We start from the raw sequence: 13,929 nt of genomic DNA on the forward strand, positions 1-13,929 counted from the left end.
AGATAAGCTGTGTGGAATGTATAAATACCTCTGTTGTCCTACAATAAACGGCTCCCACTCCTGCTGTATTGATCTACACAAGTTCCTTGTCACACACACCCCCCCCACTCCCGGTTATTTTGCTGCAGCCGGACTGCGGCACTGGACAAGCAAGTTCTGAATGTCAGCAGAAGCCACCAAGGTCCTCTTCACCCCCTGGGGCTCCCGTGGTCCTTCTGCCCAAAGCACCTATGCATACAAGTCAGTCCCCCAGAGCCCTGCCTAGAATTCCTGGTTGGCTTCAACTGTGATCTCAGCACTGACCTCAGCTTGAGCCAGGGGCCACTTGTCTGTGCAGGACCCAGGACGGACAGGCTGGTAGAAACTAGGTATTTAGATACCAGGTCATAGCCTGCTATCTGGAAACCCTGTTTACCCTCAGCTCTACTTGAAAAGCCTGGCAGTTTCGAGAGAGCAGTTTCGAGACGGACTTCCCAGTGTGGTTATTTACTGTGTTAACACAGAAGCACACAGAACACTGCAATGCAATTTTGTTTTTATAGTATTTTGATAACTGCTTTTATTGTAATGACATTGCATGAACTATAATTACATCTGTGAGATGTATTTACATTTATACTGTATAAATATGTATATTTATATAATTACAAGTTTTATTTTTATTGCACTTACAAATGTAAATAAGATGCGATGTCATTCCATTACAAAGGCACTTCATTGTCATCAGGCTCCCTGGGAACCCTATGTCTTTTGCTATATGTGCTCAAAAACATTTTTCTGGGAAGACATCCTTAGTGCCACCAGCCTGGCAGGCGGGTCCCTTGAGCTGCAGCCTTTGGGAACCCCACCAGGTAGCCTGGCACCTCAGGCCGGGTCCTCGCTTGGCTCCCTGCTGCCTTCACCCCACCCAAGCCCCGAGCCACAGCTCCTCCCCGCTGGTGCTGTGTGAGCGGCTAGTTCTTCCACACCTGCAGTTTCCGCCCAGTGTCTGATCCACGATAACCTTCCCTGCCAGCCGCCCTCCCTCTGTCATCCCCTTGACCAGGAGTGGGTGCATTTTTCTGTAAAGTGCAAATATTTAGGTAATAAATACTTTAGGCTTCACGGTCGGTTCGTGTTGCCAGTAGCAACCATTCACGAGGTGCAGGCACGAGCAGACAAACAAGCTCAGGTGGACTGTCCCCCAGCCCTGGGCGAGGGCTCTGCTCTGCACGTGGCCAGTGTCCCTCAGAGCAGTCTCTCTGTCTGAGCCTGTCTCTTCCGTGTCTTCATGTACCAGATGCCCCCCAGCTGCAGTGGCCCCTTCATGCATCCCAGAACCTGGACTCACATTCTGCCCACTCATGACTCAGCACCCACAACACTGCCATCTGGGCGTTGAGTGAATGATAAAAATAAGTTGAAGAGACTCTGGTTCCAAAAGAGCAGAGTACGATACATTTTTAAAACACCTTCCTTCCTTCCTTCCTTCCTTCCTTCCTTCCTTATTTTTTTTTTTTTTTTTTTTTTGATAATGGATAAAGTACACGCTTTTCCAGCTGCTAGGGTGGACCATACACCACAAGATCAGGTGGTGTGGCCAACAATTCTCCAGAGAGACTTCCCCCAAAATATCATTGATCAGAATTCAAAATATTCCTTTTGAAGGACACCTGGCCCCTAGCATAAGCCACGGAACTGAGCAGAGGAAGGCACAGGACAGGGGCGCCCCACTGCTTTTCCTTTTGTGAGACTCTCTGATCAGTCTCACTTGGGGTCACAACCCACCTCCGCCGGCCGCTGGTTCCTGGGGATGTTCTGTGTGTTCCTGGAGGCCCAGGCCGTCACACTCGCATCCCCGTGCAAGCACAGCTGCTCCGTGTGGCCCCATCTCTCCTAGTCACGACTCTGGTTAGAGGCAGTGACAGGCGCTCTATCCCCAGCTCATCTTGTAACACTGAGGGCCCTAGCGAAGCGGCAGGATGGTTCCGTTCATCAGGGGGCCCAGAGGGCCCACCAAGAATTACAACGCCTGCCTTTTCCATGCCTGATGTCTTGTTGAGCACTTCATTACCTCATTTGAACCTTTCCAAACCTCTGACCTAGTCAAGCAGGAGTCATGAAGCCCTCTTGCTAGAAAAGAAAACTGAGATTCCACCCGTAGTAAATCCCAATCCGAGGCTAGCCAGGTTCCTTCTCAAGCGGGCTGACAAACTGCCAGGGGCCTGCGGCAACTCACACACTGTCTACCCACACCGGATCATTGGGCGGAGCGGGTCTCTCTCCTCCGCTCTTGAAGCAGGAATGATACTTGTGTCTATCTCCAGGGTTGTTGTGAGGATAAAACTAGATGAACTATTTTATGAAGTTTGAATCACATTGCACGTCTTCATTTTCACATGTAAGTTTTTATAATATTAAATAGAGCCAGAACGTTTAAAATCTATGTACTAAATTAAAACGAAGTTGCCCACAACAGGTTTCTTTGTTATGCTCGAATTTGGGACCCCCAAAGACCACCAGAGACCCAAGATCGATGTAAGCAGCAAAGAGGTGTTTACTGCGAGCTAGCTCGGTCCTCCGAGCACACACACAGCAACTGGTGACGCTATGAGGCCCCGAGCCCAGGGTTTGCAGCAGTTTTATACATTTTTTGGAGAGCCCAGGGACTTCACATACTTCATAGCATCCCTTAGCAAATCATAACACACCTCAGGAAAATCAAATAACAACTCTAAAACATGATCAGCACATTCACTGGTGGGAACAAGTTGGGTAGGGGTGATTGGTCAGTACAAAAGGGGTATTCGTTTGAACTGATTGGTTTGAGCCAAGAGGGGTGTACGTGCTGAACTACATGGTTTCCCAACTTGTTATCAACCACCATAAACCACTGGCATCCCAGGTATTTCCCTGTCTCATGCTGATTGGTGGTTGCTAGGGGGCTGCTATGGATCCCCACCTAGCCTGACAGAGTCAGGGACTCATGGTGCAGCAGATCTCTCCTGTTATTTGTAGATAAACAACTCAGCAGGGTGGGAATGTGCTTAGGAGTGCTCTGTGGGTCTTTCCAAGGACTAAGGTCATGTCCCTTCCTTGGACAGGCTTTGCTCTGAGATAGAGGCTGGTTTTTCATCTTCTTTATTCATCACTCAAGATTCTACCAAATATCATCATGGCTCTTCATTAGGAGGACACTGTTTCCAAGTTGTGTTGCATTCATTCAATGCACGAAAACTTGTGTTCTTTAGAAATAAAACATGGATTGGAATATAAATGAAGAAAGAAAGAAAGAAAACTGAAGCCCTGGATAGGTGGTTGGATGAGGTCACGATCTTCAAGGCAAGAGATGACAGTTCTGCCAGCCTCACCAGGCCAGGCTGCTGTCCCCGAGTACAGGGCAGGAGGACCGGGGACAGGTGGGGCCCATGGGGAGCATGCTGCTGGTGAGGGCCAGGCACCCTGGGGCCTTTTTCTTTAATTATTCCCTATAAGGACCATGGAACATTTGCAAACGGATGGGACAGGGTGAAGCCAGATTTAAAGTTAGGTAGTCAGTGTAGTTAGGTAAATCGGGTCTAATATCCAGTGAAATCTAAAATGGAGGCCATGCTGGGAATGATTCCAGGAAACGCAGGACAACTCATGGAATGTTAATGAAGTCCTGAGAAAAGCCCTAGGCCCAAAGCCCATCCCAAAGAAGTATTCATAAACAGCCCCCAGCAAACTTGAAGGTGCTAACTCAGAAGTCCTTCCTGCTCAGACTACTTCTTTGGCCCACCTGTGCCCCACCCCTTGGGCCTTCCCACCTACATTCCATCACTGAAAGAACTATAAAAAGGGGAAACAACCGCACTTCCAGGGATCCCACCTCTTGGGTCCCCTTCTTCCTCCGGGAGAAGTCTTTTCTGCTGTCCTTTAATAAACTTCTAATTTCTACTCTGACCTTGCCTCGGCGTGCTTCTTTGGTGTTATTCTTCAACACCGGGAAAGCAAAGACTCGTCACCGGTCAACAGGTAACAAGGGGAACCCCAGAATACCTAGGTAACCAACAGAAAGGTATCTGGCATGTTCCCACACCATCTGTATTTAAACATTAAACAATACTCTCCTAATAACCCATAAATCAAGGAGGATAGCACGGGGAAATCAGAAGGTATTTCCAATTACTTGAAAATAAAACACAACATATCCAAATTTGTGCAGCATGACCACAGCACAGCTCAGAGGAAAACATTCAGGATTAAATGCTGAGATAACCAAAGAAGAGACGTCTCGAATCAGTGATCTGAGCTCCAGCCTGAAGAAGCTACAGAAGAGCAAATTGAAGGAGTTCCCAAAATTAGAGGGGGAAATGAAGCCGGATTTAAAGTTAGGTAGTCAGTGTAGTTAGGTAAATCGGGTCTAATATCGAGTAAGATCCAAAATGGAGGCCATGTTTAGGATGAATTCTGGGAAAAGCAGAGAAACTCTTGGAATATTAAGGAAGTCCAGAAAAGCCCAAGACCAGAGCCCATCCCAAAGAAATGTTAATGAAGATTACTTCTTTGGCCCACCTGTGCCCCACCCCTCGGGCCTTCCCACCTACATTCCATCACTGAAAGAACTATAAAAAGGGGAAACAACCGCATTTCCATGGATTCCATCTCTTGGGTCCCCTTCTTCCTCCAGGAGAAGTCTTTTCTGCTGACCTTTAATAAAGCCTCTACTTTCCACTCTGGAAAAAAAAAAAGAAGAAGAAGAAGAGCAAATTGAACCCACAGAAGGCAGAAGGGGGGATACAATTAGGACAGGAGTAGAATCCATGAGATCGAAAAGCAGAGAGAAAAGTCAATGAGATCAAGAGCCAGGTGCTTGGAAAACCCAATAAAATTAATAAACCTGCAGCCAGACTGATGGGCACGGGCACATAAATGAGTGATACCAGGAACTGAAAGGGGGGTATTGCTGCAGACCCCATAAGCACTCAAGGGACAGTGAGCCAACAACCATGAGGAATGCTGTAGCCATAAATGTGAGCACACCCATAAAATGGAGCGTTCCTTGACAGACATGACCCACCAAAACTCTCTCTCTCTCACACAAATAACCCAAAACACTCTACATCTTCTTTAAAAAATTGAATTCATAGTTTAAAATCTTGTATCAAAGAGAACTCAGGCCCCCAGGGGGCTTCATGGATTAATTCCTCCAAACCTTTAATAAAGATACAATAACATATCTATGTACATGTTCAGAAAATAGGAAAGGACAAAGTGTTTCCTACCTCGTTACCTGAGACCAGAATACCCTGACACGAAAATGAAACAAAGACATCACCAGAAGAACAAGAAACAGCAGACTGTTGTGACCTACCATAAAAACCCTTAACCAAATATTAGCAAATTGATTCCAGCAGCAGGCAAAAGAAGAAAAATATGCCCTGACCAAGTGATCTGTATTCCAAGAATAAAAGATTGGTTCAGTGCTAGAAAAGCAATAGAATTTACCCTGTCCATAGAAGAAACCAGAACAAACCACATGATTATCTTAACAAATGTGGGAAAGCACTGACACATTTCAGCAGCCACTGATGATTAAAAACTCTCAGATGCAGGACTTCCTTCCTGAATGACTTCAGTTATGCTTTGTCTCCCTGCTACTTTCTTTTTGAAGCAGTCACAAGTCCACTCAGACTCAAGAGGAAAGAGCACAATGCTACTACCCCTTAGGTTAGCCAGGGTGTCCAATTTTAAGCAACTTAAAAAATCACTACAGACCATCTTCTGGCATCGAATTACTGAAGTTCTTCCACACACAAAACCACTCGCCACCCTTCCAAGACCCCATTTCCAGGTACCAGAACTGACATGAGTGACAGCTGAGGTGGCACCACAGGCTCTTGTCTTGGTCACTGTGACTCATGTATTGTGCCCAGAGATCTCCCAGAAGAGTCCAGCTACCCCAAGGTTGGCATGCCTCAAGGAAGACCAAGCCACACAGAGAAGTCACATCAGGTCACCTGATGTCCCCAACCCTCAGCACTGTCCTACCTTACAAGATCCCATGAGCATAAGGCTGTCCGATGTCACAGCATGCCCAGATGCTTCATGAAGCATCCTGACAACTGGAAGAACTGGCAACTGGACACTGCTCTTGCTCTGTCCAGGCTTTCCCCTCCCCAGCCTAAGGAAGTCAGCAATCCTCCCACTGATACAATGTTTGCCTGTCCATATTAAAGATTCTCAAAATTAAAAACCCATATACTCCTTCAATACACACAAAAATCTCAGTCTTCTCTTGTGTTGCCTAGAATTTCTACATAAATATTTACAACTTCATTTTCAAGATCCACAGAGGGGTGCAAAGAGCTAACTCATTTTGAACCTCTCACCTCCCAGAGCGTGATTTGTTCCCTAACACCAAATACCATGTCACTCACAGATCTGTCCCTTCGTGTCAAGCACAATCCTTGGTCCAACAAAAGCATGGATTTCCTGTCCGACTGTGACACATGCATCTCCAGAAACTCCAAGCAATCACTAGAGACCACCATCTGATATTCAATATTATATGCAATGTTTTAATTTGCTGGTTTTCCCCAAAAGTATAATCCAGAATTTTAATTGACTGCTTACAGTAATTACCTATGCTCCAATATATCAAAAATTAAAGAAATAAGGTAGCATAAGTAAACTACAAGTGTAATTATAAGACTTCATTATAAGAAAAGAATCTCTCATTGACCATCTGGCAAAGAGAGTTTTCTTTCCTGTAAATTGTCTTTCGGTTCCTCCCAAATCTCTTCTTTATCACGTGAGAGCCCTCAAAGACAGTAGGGACGACCCTGCGTCGATGGACTCGGCTACGGTGTGGTCATTTATCCTTTCCTTCCACCACCTTCACCTCCTCTTTCTGTGACAATGTGCTTTCCTTGTTTTCATTCGTGTGAGGCTGAAGACACTATGGGGCTTGGTTGGGTTTTTGCTTTTTGTTTTTGAAGTATAAAAGACACTTCCAGGTATCCAGGACAGGACTGTGGGTATTGATGAGAAGCTTGTTCTCAAATTCCGCACCAGCCCAGAGCATTCATTAGTCCTTGACGACCCCAGGACTGTGGTTAAAATGGGCGGACAGTGCTTACATCACAAGCACATGTCGCATTTCTTTCACAAACAAATAATGATAGGAGAAAAAGTATTACTTAAATCATCTCAAAACTGCCACTTGGACATCAGATCATCACATGATACTGGATCCCCTGAGACTGGAGAGCAACTTGAGCCTAGATCAGAGAGTGTGCCCCGAACTCGGGTTAGCATGCTCAGGGTCAGAGGCAGCTAGGCGTAGTCTTGAAACGTTAGCAGGAGGGTTGTTCCTCTTCCACCATTTTGCATACTGTCACAGTGTGCTTGGAGGCATTTAGGGGACAGCGAGCTAAAGCTCATTGTCAATAAGACCAAGGACCAAAAGGCATGAGTCCTGCTGCATTTGCCTGTCCCTCCTCTGCCGCCTCCAACTGAAGCTTCTCTTCCAGGACCCCCCAGAAATCTTCTCCCTCTGGGGCTGCACCAAGACTGCTCCTAAATTGTAACCACTTTATTAGGTCCTCATGCAGCAGACACCATCAAGTGCCTGTTGTGCGCCAGGCGCTATCTAGGCATCGGGTTGCAGCAGTGGACAAAACAGACGAAATTGCCAGTTTGCAGCAGGTTGGGCACCGGGCCCAGAACGGACGGAGGTGGCAGCAGGAGAGGTAATCAGATTGCAAGCGAAATTCAAGGTAGTGCTGACAGCATTGACTGACATTTCAGAAATGGAGTATGGAAGAAAAAAGAAGCAAACAACTTGGAGGTCTACATACCTAGAAAGATGGGGATTCCATTTCTGAGATGAGGAAGAAGGTCAGATAGAGGCATTGGGGGCAGATCAGGGACTTAGGAAAGCAACTCTTTCTGTCAACCATCACTTCCCTGAAGGAAAAAGAGTCACTGCACCTAAGAGTTCATTAGGCATTTTGTTAAATGAAGGACCATCTCCCTTATCTCTCCAAATACAGTACACACACACACACACACACACACACACACACACACAGAGAGAGAGAAAATAGCAAAAACTCTTCACATTAACTTTTTAGAGAAGGAATTAATTTTTAAAAGAAAAACAGTTCTATCCAGAGCAAGTGCTGGGTTGGGAAATATTTTTTTTTTCATCATCTTAAAGTTCTATTCCAGAAATCACTTTAATGGGTATGATTCTGCTTTCCCCCAATCTGTGTGTCACAGGTTCTCTTCATGCTGTGTGTGATTGGTGAAGGTGTGGGCCTGGGTCGGCATGTGCACATGAAGGAACAGCTGTTACTCTAAGGCTGCGTAATTCCCCCTGAGAATGACCGTGTTCTTAATGAGAAGGCGGGAGCCTGGGCCTGATCTCCACTTTGCATATCACGCCACAGCTAGAGGCAAGAGTACACCAGTAGGGACGTGAGAAGTTTTCTTTGTGAAATAGTAGATTAACTGTATTCTCCTCTTATCGCCTAGTAAAGCCAGACCTCGATCTAGAAGACTCCCCTCCACTGGCATCACACATTCTCCATCAGTCACCTGAAGCTTACGGGGTAATGGCCTGTGAAACAGGGTCTGAGTGTGGGAGCCAATGGGGCACAATCAGTACTGCTTTCCCTATTTCCCGGTCCCCTTCAAGGTAACTTATAAATTCCTCTCCATATGCCAAATTCTCTTCTTCCTCTGAGGGCTCAAGTGACAGAAGGAGAAAATGCAGACCACTGCCAGGTTTTATGGGGCCATAACTAACCGTCCAATCAATAGGCGGCTTCACAAGTGACCTGCTTACAGAAACTGCTCCTAGCAGTCCGCTGCTCCTATTATGCAGAACTTCAGCCTCGGCCCGGAATTCCATGAATTGGATATGAGGCCACGGGCTGCTTTATTTCTAAATTGAGAGTGTGCGGCAGCCAGCGCCCCAGAGGCCATCTATAAAGCCTTGGTCCTATCCAGGGCGTACTTTCAAAATGACCTGTTCCGAAAGCTAATGTTCCCTGTAGTACAGAGAACAGAAAATAATGAACCAAAGCCCCCATAAAACATTTTGATAAATACCTGGTCTAATAGGCCACTTCACCAGGATCAGTCTTATCTGGATCCAGTGTTCCTCCAAAGTCAGCTGCTCTGCCCGGGGATGGCAACCCACCCATGAGAACCTCCCCAACCGCAGACCATGAAAGGCGGTCCACCAGCAGACGGACCTGCGGCTGACCGTTCTCCCATCTCCAAAGCAGAATGGGTTCGGCCTTCTTTCCACTGGGAGAATTCTAAAAGCATCTACACCCAGTAAGATCCTTGCCACACCCATCTCTGGTCAAAGCTGCCCTGTTCACCTCAGATTGAAGTCACTTCGTTGAGGCTGGGAAAACTTTCTCACACACCGTTATATATTGAGTAGAGATTTGACTGGAATCACCTATTTAAATTCATCAATGAAAAGCCAAAGCCGAATGTTCTCTCTGCTATGTGGATGCTAACACACCACATGCAGGGGAATAGAAGCTCACTGGATCAGACACAAAGGAATGAAGGGAAGGGAGAGGGTGGGAATGGGAAAGACAGGAGAATGACTTGGACATCACTTTCCTGTGTTCACATATGTGAACACACCACCAGAGAAACTCCAATCGTGTACAACCACAAGAATGGGAACTTTTACCCCATGTATGTGTGATATGTTATAATACATTCTACCGTCATGCATAACTAAAAGGCAATGTTAAAATAATGAAAGAGGGCTGGGGATGTGGCTCAAGCGGTGGTGCACTTGCCTGGCATGTGCGGGGCTGGGTTCGATCCTCAACACCACATAAAACATAAAAATAAAAAAATAAAGATATTGTGCCCACCTAAAAACTAAAAAATAAATATTAAACTGTTTTAAAAAATACTGAAAGAAATCTGTTTTCTGCATTATTAACCTATGTAGACGTAATTGTCTCCTCTCACTAAGAGCAACGATTCCAGAGAGACATTTCCATCCCAGGAGCTGCAGGCTTAGCACTTCACTGCACTTGGATTATGTCGATGAGTCATATTCTTGTCCCCTAACACCTTAGCAATACCCACATCCAGCCATGTACCAAGGAGGAAGGGACTGCAAGTTGCTCACTCTGGATGTGACGCTCCTAGTGCTTTTAAAGCCATCATTTAAAAATAGGCGTTCATTTAGTAAGCCGTGGGCCCACAGTGTCACAGCCATGGGCTGGTCTCCCAGAAGCCTCCAAGGTGCTTGGTGGGGATTCGGTGGTGTGATGTGATTCTGAGCAAAGCTGGCCCTAAAGTACTTCCTCCTCGTTACCAAAGGAGCTTCAATATTAACTTCTTTACAAGACACTCGGGTGTGCTCTGATGTGCAAAAATGTTAATTCTTATGCATTCAAGTGAATAAAACATTCTGACCAGCAGGTACCCCAAAGACGAGGCTCCTCTAAACTCCATACAAGGAGGCTGCTTGATTTTGTGACCCCCAAAAAACAAGATGGTAAAGGAGTTGCTCCTTTCCAAGACGGCGGCTGAAGAATGAGCACACGATATTGCTTCAGTCGCACCTCACAAGAGCCCAGTACTTTTAAAAAGAAAGAGAAGAAAACTCTAATTCCCTCCTACACAAGCCTTAATCTTCCTGGTACAAGCTGTGACTTCTTCAATTACCAGGGAAAGAAGTAGGTCTCCTAGTAAGGTGATCCCCTGGAGGCGTCTCTTTCTCTTCAGAAACTAATAAGGGCACTTTACCCCTTGAGAAACAGCAAGGCCAGCAGAGCCCTGGTTGCAAGGAGATTTTAAAGCCGTTTAAGTTCTATTCTGAGCATAGACCATTCCTAAGGATGCTGAAGTCACCAGGAGCTCACGAAGGCACCTTTCAGCATCCTTTATTTCCTGCCGTGCCACCAGAAAAATGTCCTCTGCCCTGAATGTGCCACAGCTCAAAGGCCCCAGGCTCCTTGGACCACCTTGTCCCGTGCAGCGAATGGGCTGAGCTTCTACAAGCAAGAGGCCCCAGAAGATCATGGGCCACTTCTCTCCTTATCATCACTAAGAGGTCACTGAAGGGCCAAGGCCGCCACTCACAGGTTGAGCTCGACCATCCTGCACATGAGCTTGCTCTGGTAGGAAACCAGGAGAGAGGAATGCTCGCCCAGGACCCCGAGTCCAGGCCTCTCCTGGGCTGGTGGCCAGAGGTGGCCAGGATGTTAGGACTGATTAAATTCTCACGTAAGGAAAAGGCTTCCTCCTTCTGAAATAAGGGCTTACGAATGCCAGGCGCAAGGAGAGCAGACTGGGCATTGTTCTCCCCTCCGAGAATGAGAGTGGCCATGTCACCTGCCCACAGTGGCTGCTTAGATGGCTCTGCTGGGCCACGTGAACACGGCCACAAGCACACTGGCTGGACGGGCATGGCTGTCCTCTCTCCTTCCAGCATCCCTGTGTGCAGAGCTGCCTTAGACTTGCGTCCCCCTCATCCTGCCAAACCTCTCTCTGCTCCCAATGAAATCCTGCGCTGGTCACAAGCTCCACCACCACTTCCAAGACCTGGAAGCTAAACAAATGGAGGGCAGACATCTTCCCTCATAAAAGAGGCAACCAGGAATCCGCACACACCCCTTCTGCTCCTGTCCCACTGCCAGAACTCCAGCTGGGCGGCCTTCTTCTCGCTGCATCTTAATACTGGTGCCTTCCCAGTATCACATGGGAAGTCCCATGTCCCAGGACGCCTGCAGCCCAGCACCAACACTAAAGTGCAGCTCTGCTGAAGAAAAGAAGCTCTCCTTCTATTTGGATTATCCCCTGGCCCACAGCCTCTCAGTCCTGGGTCTTATCCCTCTTCCCTTCTCCCTGGTGCCTATTTTTATTCATTTAATTGTTTGCTTATTTATTTTTACTGGAGATTGAACCCAGGACCTTGGTGCATGCTAGGCAAGCACTCTGCCCCTGAGCCTCACCCCCAGCTCCCGGTGCCTCTTTTCTAACATGAGCCTGTCTGATGGGAGGGCACCTTTCCCTGTTATTTAACAAGGGTGCCGCCAGTACTGTCTCTTCCTACAGCAATAAGGAGCTCTGGGGAGAGGGCATCCTCCCGTTTCCTTCCTGTACACCCAGAGCTTCACTCCTCACTAGACATGGATAGACAGAGGTGGACAACAGGCACACAAACGTTCTTGTACACACAACACAGGTGACGTACTGTAACAATGAGCCCCAGTTTTCAGGTGACATTAATAAATGATCTTACCTTTTAATGTGCTTTCCTATGTTTTCCAATTTCTCTAAAATAGCTGTTCATTGCTTTGATAATTAGAAATTTCGTAAAACATTTGCTAAATTAAACAGTCATCTGCAGGAGGGAAAAGTGGCCTTCACTTCAACATCTTGGTCCATGATGGTAATTCTCATCCCAGCCAGACAAGCCCTTCTGCTCAGCCCGGATCTCCTGTAAACACCAGTGTTCTCCCGTGACCCTGCAGGCTCATGAGCACCTCTGGAACAAACACTTGTGACATTGGTGCTGACTCCATGCCTAGCACTATTCTAAAAATTTAACATACTTTAATTCATTTAACACTCCGGAGGAGCCTTGAGGCCTGAGGCTGGAGCAAGGGGGGGGGGCTGATGAATGACTCCCCACCCTCCCCACCCACGAGTTGACTTGAATGGCCTTAGGGCTTTCTCTGTATGGACCCAAGAAAAGGCAGGGTTGTTTACTTAAATACAAGAATCCCGGAAGCCTTTCTTTTCTTCCTGCTGTAGGAGAGCTGAGAACTTTAATAGGGTGAAAGCACAGAGCGTCACTAGAAGAACTCCTCCATCAGTGTCATCCAAGAGGCTGGGTTTCTGCCTGGTGCTTTCATTCCTGCCTGTTATGACCACCACCACCTGCAAGGGCAGGTGGCCGACCCTTCCTGCCGTTACCTAGCTTTCACAGTGACTGTTTTGAATTCCACTCTCTTTACCCAAGCACACCGGTTTATACACCCCATTGTCCAGATGGTCAGATATTTAAAAATATCCAACCTATTCCAAAGTTGAGTCTAGAAATGTCTTCTCCACCAAGCTAGCCAGGAGATAGAAAGCTGAAAGGGTAAAGTTTCTTAGCTGCAAAGCCTGAATTAAAGTATAAAAGACCGGGCATTGTATTATTAAGTTCCTCTGCTACACCCAGAACCTGAAATTCCTGAGGCAGTTAAGACAATGCCCTACTGGCCATTAAGCTGATTAATAGCCTAGGGCCCTGTGCAGCTTGTCACGTAGGCATTTAGGCCCCAAAACCAATCAGTTTGAATGTGTACCCCGCTTAGGAGTGACCAATCACCCCCGCCCAATCTGTTCCCGCCAATGAATGTACTAATCATGTCTCAGAGTTGTTGTTCAATTTTCCCGTGCCTCATGCTGATTTGTTCTGATGTATGCAAAGCCCCCCCCACCAAGAAGTGTACTTAAGTGCTGCTCAACCCTTGCCTGGGGCTCTTGGCTGCTCGCCCTTCTTGAATGGGCCGGGAGCCCCAGCGCGTTGGAATGGATCCCCAATAAACCCCCTTCTGCAATTGCATGAGTGAGTCTCTTGGTGGTCTCTTCCTCCGACGTTTCGCCGGACCCTTACAAAGCCAGGACCAACTTCTATAGCATCTCACATGATTAATGCTTTCAAATGTGAATTTCCCACAGTTGACCAGAATCAAAGTTCTCATTTTTAAATTGGAATCCACTGCTCATTAATGGAAAAATCATTATCAAAGGTTTGCCTTTCAGAAGCTCAAGGGTTAAGAAGGACCTTGGAGGCCCATCATAATGGGGTGGCTCCTGCCATTCACAGGTTCCTCCAAACTGACCAAAGGGTGAGAGGATTTTTTTCCTACAGTCGAGAACAAATAATGGGCTGACAATGTTTTCCCCAAACCAAAGTAA

The sequence above is a fragment of the Callospermophilus lateralis genome, chromosome 4, assembly GCF_048772815.1.
Source record: "Callospermophilus lateralis isolate mCalLat2 chromosome 4, mCalLat2.hap1, whole genome shotgun sequence".
In the NCBI taxonomy this organism is placed as follows: domain Eukaryota; kingdom Metazoa; phylum Chordata; class Mammalia; order Rodentia; family Sciuridae; genus Callospermophilus; species Callospermophilus lateralis.